Source organism: Bos taurus, chromosome 21 (genome assembly GCF_002263795.3).
Source record: "Bos taurus isolate L1 Dominette 01449 registration number 42190680 breed Hereford chromosome 21, ARS-UCD2.0, whole genome shotgun sequence".
Lineage (NCBI taxonomy): Eukaryota > Metazoa > Chordata > Mammalia > Artiodactyla > Bovidae > Bos > Bos taurus.
Window position 1 is genome coordinate 516,589 of NC_037348.1, and position 9,118 is coordinate 525,706.

Here is a 9,118-nt window from a genome sequence, read left to right on the forward strand (position 1 = left end):
ACTAATTTATATACAAATTAATTAAGTATAGATCTATAAATAGAATTAGGTATACCTTTATTATATTTTATTTATACCCATATCTAATTAGGCAAACTGTAATTAGGCAAATATATTTATATTACGTATTTATAACAATATATAAAGTATTGTTAATTGTACCTCCTGTTGATAACTAAGAAATTGAGAAAACCCTTCTCTGAGTATCTCCTATTTGAGACAGCACGTCCCTCCCCCATAGGGTAAAGGGGAGCATAGGAACTACATAGGCTTGGAAAGTTCCACAGGTATCCTCAAACTGCCAATCTAACATTTTTGAACTTTTAACTACTGTGGGGGCTTGAGGGCAAATGAAACAAAATTTGACCCCTGAAATCTATCAGGGCAACTTGCCAATCATCACTACTTTGTAAAAGACTTGCAGTTGATCCTTATTGAGTGAAATTACTATATTTGCTACTTCTTTTCTAAAAAGTTCCACACTCTTTTTTTCCTCCTTTTATAATTAATTGTGCCACCAAGCGGGGATAAGATAAAACTGTATTTCTTGGGGTCACTGGTAGATGGAACCAATAGGCCTTTTTGTCACAATCACCCTGTAGGTGTGTTTTATGGCAAGAATAATTTAATTTCATCTTTTTATAATATTAATCCTAATTAACTGATCATTTAAAGTCTCATCTACTTTAACAAGAGCCAACTCTGTCTCATTAGTCAACTTAGAACTGGAATTAGGGTCGCTTTTTAAGCAATTAAACAAAGGCTTTAAATCTGCAGTAGTCAGTTTTAAATGAGGGCGTATCCAATTAATGTCCCCTAATAATTTTTGGAAATCATTTAAAGTTAGTAAACGATCTCTCCACAGCTTCAAAGGGGCATTATCAGTTTTTAAAACTTTTGGCAGACCTAAATATGAGAAGCAAGTAAAGAGGTGTTGCACAACATGTTTATAAGCTTCTCCAGTTATCGTTTTGTAATCTAAATCTGGTCTATAGCCTTTTAGATGACAAGCAACCATCTAATCTTTGCTTGAATACTTCCAGCAATGGGGAACTCACTACTCGTCAAGGTTTTAAACTCTCCCTCACCCTTTTCTCTACAGCATTCCCACCCCGCATACCACTTTTTCTAGTCTCAACTCATTTTCAGTAGTATGTGTTGGCCAGGAGTTGGGTCAGTCTTTCCCAGCAATGTTAAGAGACGTCTGTTCCTGTGTCTAATAGCCCTGACATTTTATTTTCTTGAATTAAAAGATCTTTTAAAGGCCTTGGAGCTGTAATTTCCTGCACCCAAAAGGCTAGATCACTAGATCTAAACACTCTGTGGCTCTTAGCTTGAGAAATCAAGTTTTTTCTTGTCTGATAAGGTAAAAGCAAAAGCTGTGTTATTCTTTGACCTTTATTAATTTGCACAGTTTTGGTAGGCGGCGGGATCAAAACTTTAATTTCTCCAATATAATCATAATCTACTACACCATACACCACCCAAATTCCTTGAAAAGAAAGCGAGCTACATCCTAGCACAAGGCCTACAATGCCCTCAGGCAGGGGGCCAGCTACTCCCATTGGAATCGGAGCAACCGCAAGTCAGGGGTTAAAATTGTTGCTAAATCCCCTTACCGGTCCGCTTTTTTCTTAGCCTGGGTGAGACCGCCCCCCCACTCCACCCCCGAGGGGGTTTTCTCCAAGGAGCACTGCATATTGTGCAAGCAGTCTGTTTTAAAATCTCCACTGTTCAAAAAACTTTTTATCTTCCTCAGGCTTAGGCAACACTTTGAGAGGCTTTGGGGGCAAAGTGGGGAACTCTTGGGCCCTGGAAGGCGCAAACGGAGGCGGCAGCAATCGCCTTAAATCAGAAAGTGGTGGATAAGTTTTTTTTTGTTTGTTTGTTTGTTTGTTTTTTTAAAGGTTTGCGCAGAGGGGAGGGAGCTCGCCAGGGCGCGGGGTCCCAGCGTCTCTTACTGTCTCTCTCTCTCTCTCTCTCCTTCTCTTCCTGCCTTTCTCACTTTTCTCTCCCCCTTGCTTTTTTGCTACCCTTCTCTTTCCTTAGTTTCTTTCCCTTTACCCTCTTTCTCTCTTTTTCTTCCCTCCTCCCTTCTTTTTCTCTCTGTATCTCTTTTTCTAACTTCCTTTCTTCCTTTCTCAATCTTGCTGCGTTCCCTGATTCCTTCCTTCTCTGTTCCTCTCCTTTTCACTCTTTAGCTCTTTCTCTATCTTTAGATCTTTCTCGATTTTCTTTCCTTTTTTCTTTTTCAGTTTTCTTTTTTTTTTTTTTTTTTGCTTTTTTTTGCTTGGGTGAGGCCCCCCTGAGGGGGTTTTTCTGCAATGAGCAGGCTCTGTATATTGTGTATTCTTTAAAAGCTCCTTTGTTTAAAAGAAATCTTTTTTATCTTTTTCAGCTTTAGGCAATGCTCTGGGAGACTTTGGATGTAAACTGGGGAATTCTTAGGCCCTGGGAGGTGCAAGCGGAGGTGGAGTAGTCACCTTAAATCAGAAATTGTTGGATAAATTTTTAAAGGTTTGTGTAGAGGGGGAGGGGGGTTCGCCCGGGCGCCCGGCTGCAGCGTCCTGTAAGCCCTCTCCTTCCTCCAGAGGTACAGCACAGTCTCCCTCCTTTTCTTCGTCAATGGCAGAAAATATGATCTGCGCAGAAGGTGGAGACCCACTACCATCCACCGCTATAGCCTCTCCCATAGGCTACCCCACAGCCTCATGATGAGGGTCCAGAACATTTTAAATCATATTTATAGGATAAGTTTTTAGTTGTTTTTTACCTTCACCCAAGTATCTAAATTAACAGTAGCCTCTTTAACAGTTTCAAGATTACTTGTATAAAGAGTTGCCATTCTTAGTTTCAGTGTTACCCATGTCAGAAAATTAAGTATAATAGAAGATAAAGCTTTTAGCTTTTAAAAGATCAGGCTTTTCTTTGGCCTTTTAACTCTAGAAACCGGGTTTTCTCTCAAACCCCTTTGACACTTTCAATAAAAACCGGGTTTTCTCTCAAACCCCTTTAACACTTTCAATAAAAACCGGGTTTTCTCTCAAACCCCTTTAACACTTCCTACCACTACTCGCCCTGTCTGTCCTACAGGGGGGTCCGCGGCACCCTGGGTGGGGGCCTATCCGTCCCATAAATTCAACACTTTCTCAACACTTTTTCAATTCAACACTTTCTCAACACTTTTTCAATTAACACTTTCTCAACACTTTTTCTGAGGTACCTACCTTCGAATCAGCCTGTTCGGGCGCCACTTCCAGCCCCGGTGGATCCAGGGAATTCGAAGCGGGGACGGCGTCGGCGAGGATCAGGAAACAATTGCTTAATTAAACGTTAATTAAGGATCTAAAGAGTAATAGAATGAGGATAGCTCAGTGAGGAAATTCAGTGGAGAAAAGAGGCTGAATAATTCAGCCAGAAGGTAAGAGAAAGAACGACATGGTGAGACCAAGTTTCGGTGAACAAGGCCCCGCACTTTATTTTCCAAAGTAGTTTTTATACCTTAAGTTATGCATAGAGGATAATGGGGGAAGGGGTAGAGTCATGCAGTAAGCCAGGCTTTCTTCCTGCAAACTTATCATATGCAAAAGTTTAGGTGATTTGCATCATCTTCTGGCCCGGAGGCCTTTTTCTCTAAAGGTGATTATTCTAAAGTCAGGCGCCAGCCTCCAAAAAGCATTAGATAAAGTTGCATTCCTACAGAGCAAAGGTGTGGTGGACTATAACAAGAAAAAGAATTAACTCAAGGGTCCCAGGTTACAAACATTAAAGCTACTACTTACACCAATTAATCAATACACTGCCAGGGACACAGCAGATAAGGGATATGGAAACTTAGCAGCAAACATTGGCCCAACAAGTGAAAATCCCTTCACCAATACAATTTCTAATCAATCTTTTAACTGCTCAAAGGAATCTGTATTTAGACAGTTTAGAACACCTCATGCCTCTCAGTTTGGAGGCTCTGAGCAATCACATGTGGCCGGAAAAACCTATTCAGGCAGGCTAGAGGACTTCCAAGGGAGTTTGTAGGTTGAAACACTGTCACACCCAGGAATTATTAACTGGAGCTGTAAGCTAACTCTTTTTTCAGAGAGAGGTAGTGGGGGACAGCCCCCCGTAAAGTCAGAGGTGTAGGTGAAAGTACAAAGCAGAAAGTAGGCAGACTCTGGTTTTGGGGGTAGATTGCTCGAGAATTTCCAGGGAGACTCCTGAGGCTTGATCCCACCTTTGCGTATGCCAAGCCTCCTTCCTCATGACCTTTGCCAGGGGCGGAGCTCGCTCCCCGCACCAGATAAGTCCTGATTTCCCTGCACCGGCTCCAATGGAACACCGAGTATCCTCTCACGACAGGATGGGAGGCCTGTTGGCCTTGCGTATCCTATTGAAAAAGCCCAAATTCCCTGCCTGAACTCGACCGGAGGCCTGACACCCCTTTGACAACTCGAGAGGAATGCAGAGTTCCGTGCTTCAACACCAGACAAGGCCTAACTCCCTAGTTGAACCTTGATAGGAAGCCTGAGATCCCGGTCGCTGCCAGAGAGAAAAACTGAGTTTCCCTACTGAACTCTAGACACGGCCCTATTCGCATGCAGCGGCTTGAGAAGAATCCCGACGTGCCCCTCACAACTCGAAAAGAGACCTGACTTTGATGATGCAACACGAGCGGGTCCCTGAGGTACCCGTCACAACTCGAGAGGAAGCCCAAGTTTCTGGCCACTACTCGAGAAAAACAACGAGATTCTCCCCTCAATGTCAGATGAGGCCCTTTTCCAGAGCAGTGTCTCGAGAAAAATCCCACGATCCCTCTTGAAACGTGAAAGGGAACTTGACACCCTTGATGCAACTCAGGAAGGTCCCCAAGATACCCATCCCCACTTGAGAGGAACACCGAGTTTCATGCCACAACTCAAGAAGATCCCCGTTTTCCCCCTCCTCAACTAGAGATTAGGGTTGATTCCCCTGCTCCGTCAGGAAAGGAATCCCAACGTTGCCGTTTCCCATCAAGAGGAGGCCGGTCTCATCTTGAAACTCGAGCTCATATCTGGGAGTCATGCCTCAATTCAAAAAGACCCCGATTTCCCCAGCCACTCCAGATAAGCCTGATTCCCCTGCACTGACTCGACTGGAACCCCGAGGATCGACTCAAAACATGAAGGAAGGTGTGACACCCCATGGCACCTTGAGAAAAAGCCCCAGACCCCTATTTCCACTCGACAGGAAGCCTGACACCTCTTTGAAACCTCAAGAGGGAAGCAGAGTTCCATGTGTCCACACGAGACGAGGCCTGACTCCCCTGTTGAGACTCCATAGGAACCCCGAGATCCATGTCAGAACTCGAGAGGAACCCTAAGGTTCTGGTATCAACTCGAGATGAGGCCATATGCCTCTGCACCGACTGGAGAGGAATCCCAAGAGGCCCCTCGCAAATCGAATGGAGACATGACTTTCCTGAGGCAACATGAGAGGTTTTGAGGTCCCCGTCACAACTCGAGAGGATCCCTAAGTTTCCTGCTGTGACTCGAGAAACCACAGGAACTTCTCCCCTCAACGTGAGATGAGGCCCCTTTTCACTGCAGCGTCTCGAGAGAAATCCCACCTTCCCTCTTGAGCCTTGAAAGGGTACTTGACACCCTTTAGGCAACTCAAGAAGTTCCCCGACACACCCGTCTCCACTAGAGAGGAACACCGAGCTTCCCGCCACAATTCAAGAAGAGCCCAGGTTTCCCCTCCTCATCTCGACATGAGGGCCCATTCCCTTGCTTTGTCTGAAAAGGAATTCCGACGTTGAAATCGCACTTCAGGAGGAGGCCGGTCTCACCTTGAAACTCAAGAGGAACTCCAGGGGTCGTGCCACCGATCGAAAAAATCCCGATGTCCTCATCCACTCAAGATATGGCCTCATTCCCTTGCAACGACACGAATGTCACCCTGAGTATCAACTCACGACACAACGGGATGACTGAGAGCCCCGTGGCACCTCTAGAAATGATCCCTACCTCAACTCGACAGGAGGCCTGACACCCCTATTCCAACTAGAGTGGGAAGGGGAATTCCACGCCCCAACATGAGACGACGTTTGACTCCCCAGTGGACTCTCCATAGGGACCCCGAGGTCACTGTCAGAACTGGAGAGGAACCCTGAGTTTCCTGTCTCATCTCGAGACAAGGCCCTAGTCGCCTGCACCAGCTCGAGAGGAATTCCGAGAGGCCCCTCACAACTTGAAAGGATTCCTGACTTCCCAGAGATGACATGAGAGGCTCCCTAAGGTCCCTGTGGCAACTCGAGGGAATGCACACTTCCTGCCACAACTCAGAAACACCTTGAGATTCCCCCTTCCGTGTGAATTGAGGCCTGATTCCCCTGCCGTGACTCCAGAGCACCCGGGCGCTTACCCTCGCAACTCGAATGGAGACTTGCTTCCCAGAGGCAACACGAGAGGCTGCCTGAGTTACCCATGGTACCTGGAGAAGAATCCCAAGCCTCCCACCGCAACTCGAGACAAACCACGAGATTCCCCCGTCAACGCGAGATGAGGCCCTTTTCTCCTGCAGTGCCTCGAGAGCAAGCCCGAGTTCCTTCTCAAAACTCGAGAGGAGGCTTGAATCCCTTCATGCAACTCTAGGGGGCCCAGAGATCTCCGTCACAACTCAAGATGAAAGCCGAGTTTCCCGCCACAACTGGAGAAGAGCCCTGTGTGTCCCACCTCATCTGGAGATGAGGGCCAATTCCCTGCTTCAACTCAAGAGGAATCCCAACTTCCCCTCGCACCACAAGAGGAGGCCTGTGTAACCAATTGAGTCTCGAGTGGAACCCCGCAGATCCTGCCGGAAGGAAAAAGGATGCTGAGTTCCTCCATATTCCAGATAAGTCCCGATTCCCCCGCAACGGATCCAACGGAACATCGAGTATCCTCTCACGACAGGATGGGTGGCCTGTCGGCCCTCTCTATCCTCTTGAAAAAGCCCAAATTCCCCACCTGAACTCCACTGGAGGCCTGACACCACTTTGACAACTCGAGAGGAATGCAGAGTTCCATGCTTCAACACCAGAGGAGGCCTGACTCCCTAAATGAACCTTGATAGGAAGCCCGAGATCCCTGTCGCAGCCAGAGAGGAACACTGAGTTTCCCGACTGAAATCTAGACACGGCCTATTCGCGGGCAGTGTCTCAAGAGGAATCATGACGTGCCCCTTGCAACTCGAAAAGAGACCTGATTTCGATGAGGAATCATGAGCGGGTCCCTAAGGTCCCTGTCACAACTTGAGAGGAACCCCAGGCTTCCCACCGCAACTCGAGAAAAACCACAAGATTCTCCAGTCAACTCAAGATGAGGCCCTTTTCCAGAGCAGTGTCTCGAGAGAAACCCCACGTTCCCTCTTGAAACGTGAAAGGGTACTTGACACCCTTGACACAACTCAGGAAGGTCCCTGAGATACCAGTCCCCACTCGCAAGGAACACCGAGTTTCATGCCACAACTCAAGAAGAGCCCCGTTTTCCCCCTCCTCAACTCGAGATGAGGGTCGATGCTTCTGCTTCGTCGGGAAAGGTATCCCAACATTGCCGTTGCCCCTCAAGATGAAGCTGGTCTCACCTTGAAACTCGAGAGCATCCCCGGGAGACGTGCCTCAATTTGAAAAGACCCCGATTTCCCATTACTCCAGATAAGCCTGATTCCCCTGCACTGACTTGACTGGAACCCCAAGGATCGGCTCAAAACACGAAGGGAGGTGTGACAGCCCCGTGGCACCTCGAGAAAAAGCCCCAGACCCTTAGGTCCACTCGACAGGAAGTCTGACACCTCTTTGAAACCTCGAGAGGGAAGCGGAGTTCCATGTATCCACACAAGACGAGGCCTGACTCCCCTGTTGACACTCCATAGGAATCCCAAGATCCATGTCAGAACTGGAGAGGAACCCTGAGGTTCTGGCCTCAACCCGAGATGAGGCCATATACCGCTGAACCGACTGGAGAGGAATCCCGAGAGGCCCCTCTCAACTTGAATGGAGAATTGACTTTCCTGAGGCAACGCAAGCGGGTTTGAAGTCCACGTCACAACTCGAGAGGAACCCTGAGTTTCCTGCCGCAACTCGGGAAATCCCAGGAGATTCTCCCCTCAAAGCGAGATGAGGCCTTTTCCCACTGCAGCATCTTGAGAGAACTCCCACGTTCTCTCTTGAGGCTCGAAATGGTACTCAACACCCTTTATGCAACTCAAGAAGTTCCCTGACATACCTCACTCAAGAGGAACACCGATTATCTCGGCCCAACTCAATCTGAGCCCCTTTGCCCCTCCTCATCTTGAGATGAGGGTCGATTCCCCTGCTTCATCTGGAGAGGAATGCCGACGTCCCCGTCGCCCCTCAAGAGGAGGCTGGTCTCAACTTGAAACTAGAGAGGAACACGGTGGTCTTGCCACAATTCGAAAGACACGGATTTCCCTATCCACTCGAGATAAGGCCTGATTCCCTTGCACCGATTCGAATGGAACCCCAAGCATCAACTCACAACATGAAGGGAGGACTGATACCCTGGTTACAAATTTGAGAAAAGCCCTAGGCCCCCAATTCAACTTGACTGGAGGCCTGAAACCTCTTTTACAGCTCGAGAGAAAAGCAGAGTTTCATGCCTCAACACAAGTCGAGACATGACTCCCTGTTTGAAACTGCAGACACACCCCGAGATTCACGTCAGAACAGGAGAGGAACCCTGAGGTTCCCGCCTCAACTGGAGATGAGGCCCTCTTCCATTGCACCCACCCCAGAGGAATCCCGAGAGGCCCCTCACAACTCGAAAGGATTCCTGACTTTCCATAGGCACCATGAGAAGCTCCCTGAGGTCACCGTCGCAACTCGAGGGAACCCAAAGTTTCCTCCTGCAAATCGGGAAAGACCTCGAGATTCCCCCTTCAACGCAAATTGAGGCCCGATTCCCCTGCCGTTACTTGAGAAGAATCCCGTGCTCCCCCTCGCAACTCGAAGGGAGATTGGACTTCCCTGGGGCAACACAAGAGGTTCCCTGATTTCCCTGTCATAACTCGATAGAAACCCCAAACTTCTCACCACAACTCGAGAAAAACCACGAGATTCCCCAGTCATCGCCAGATGAGGCCCTTC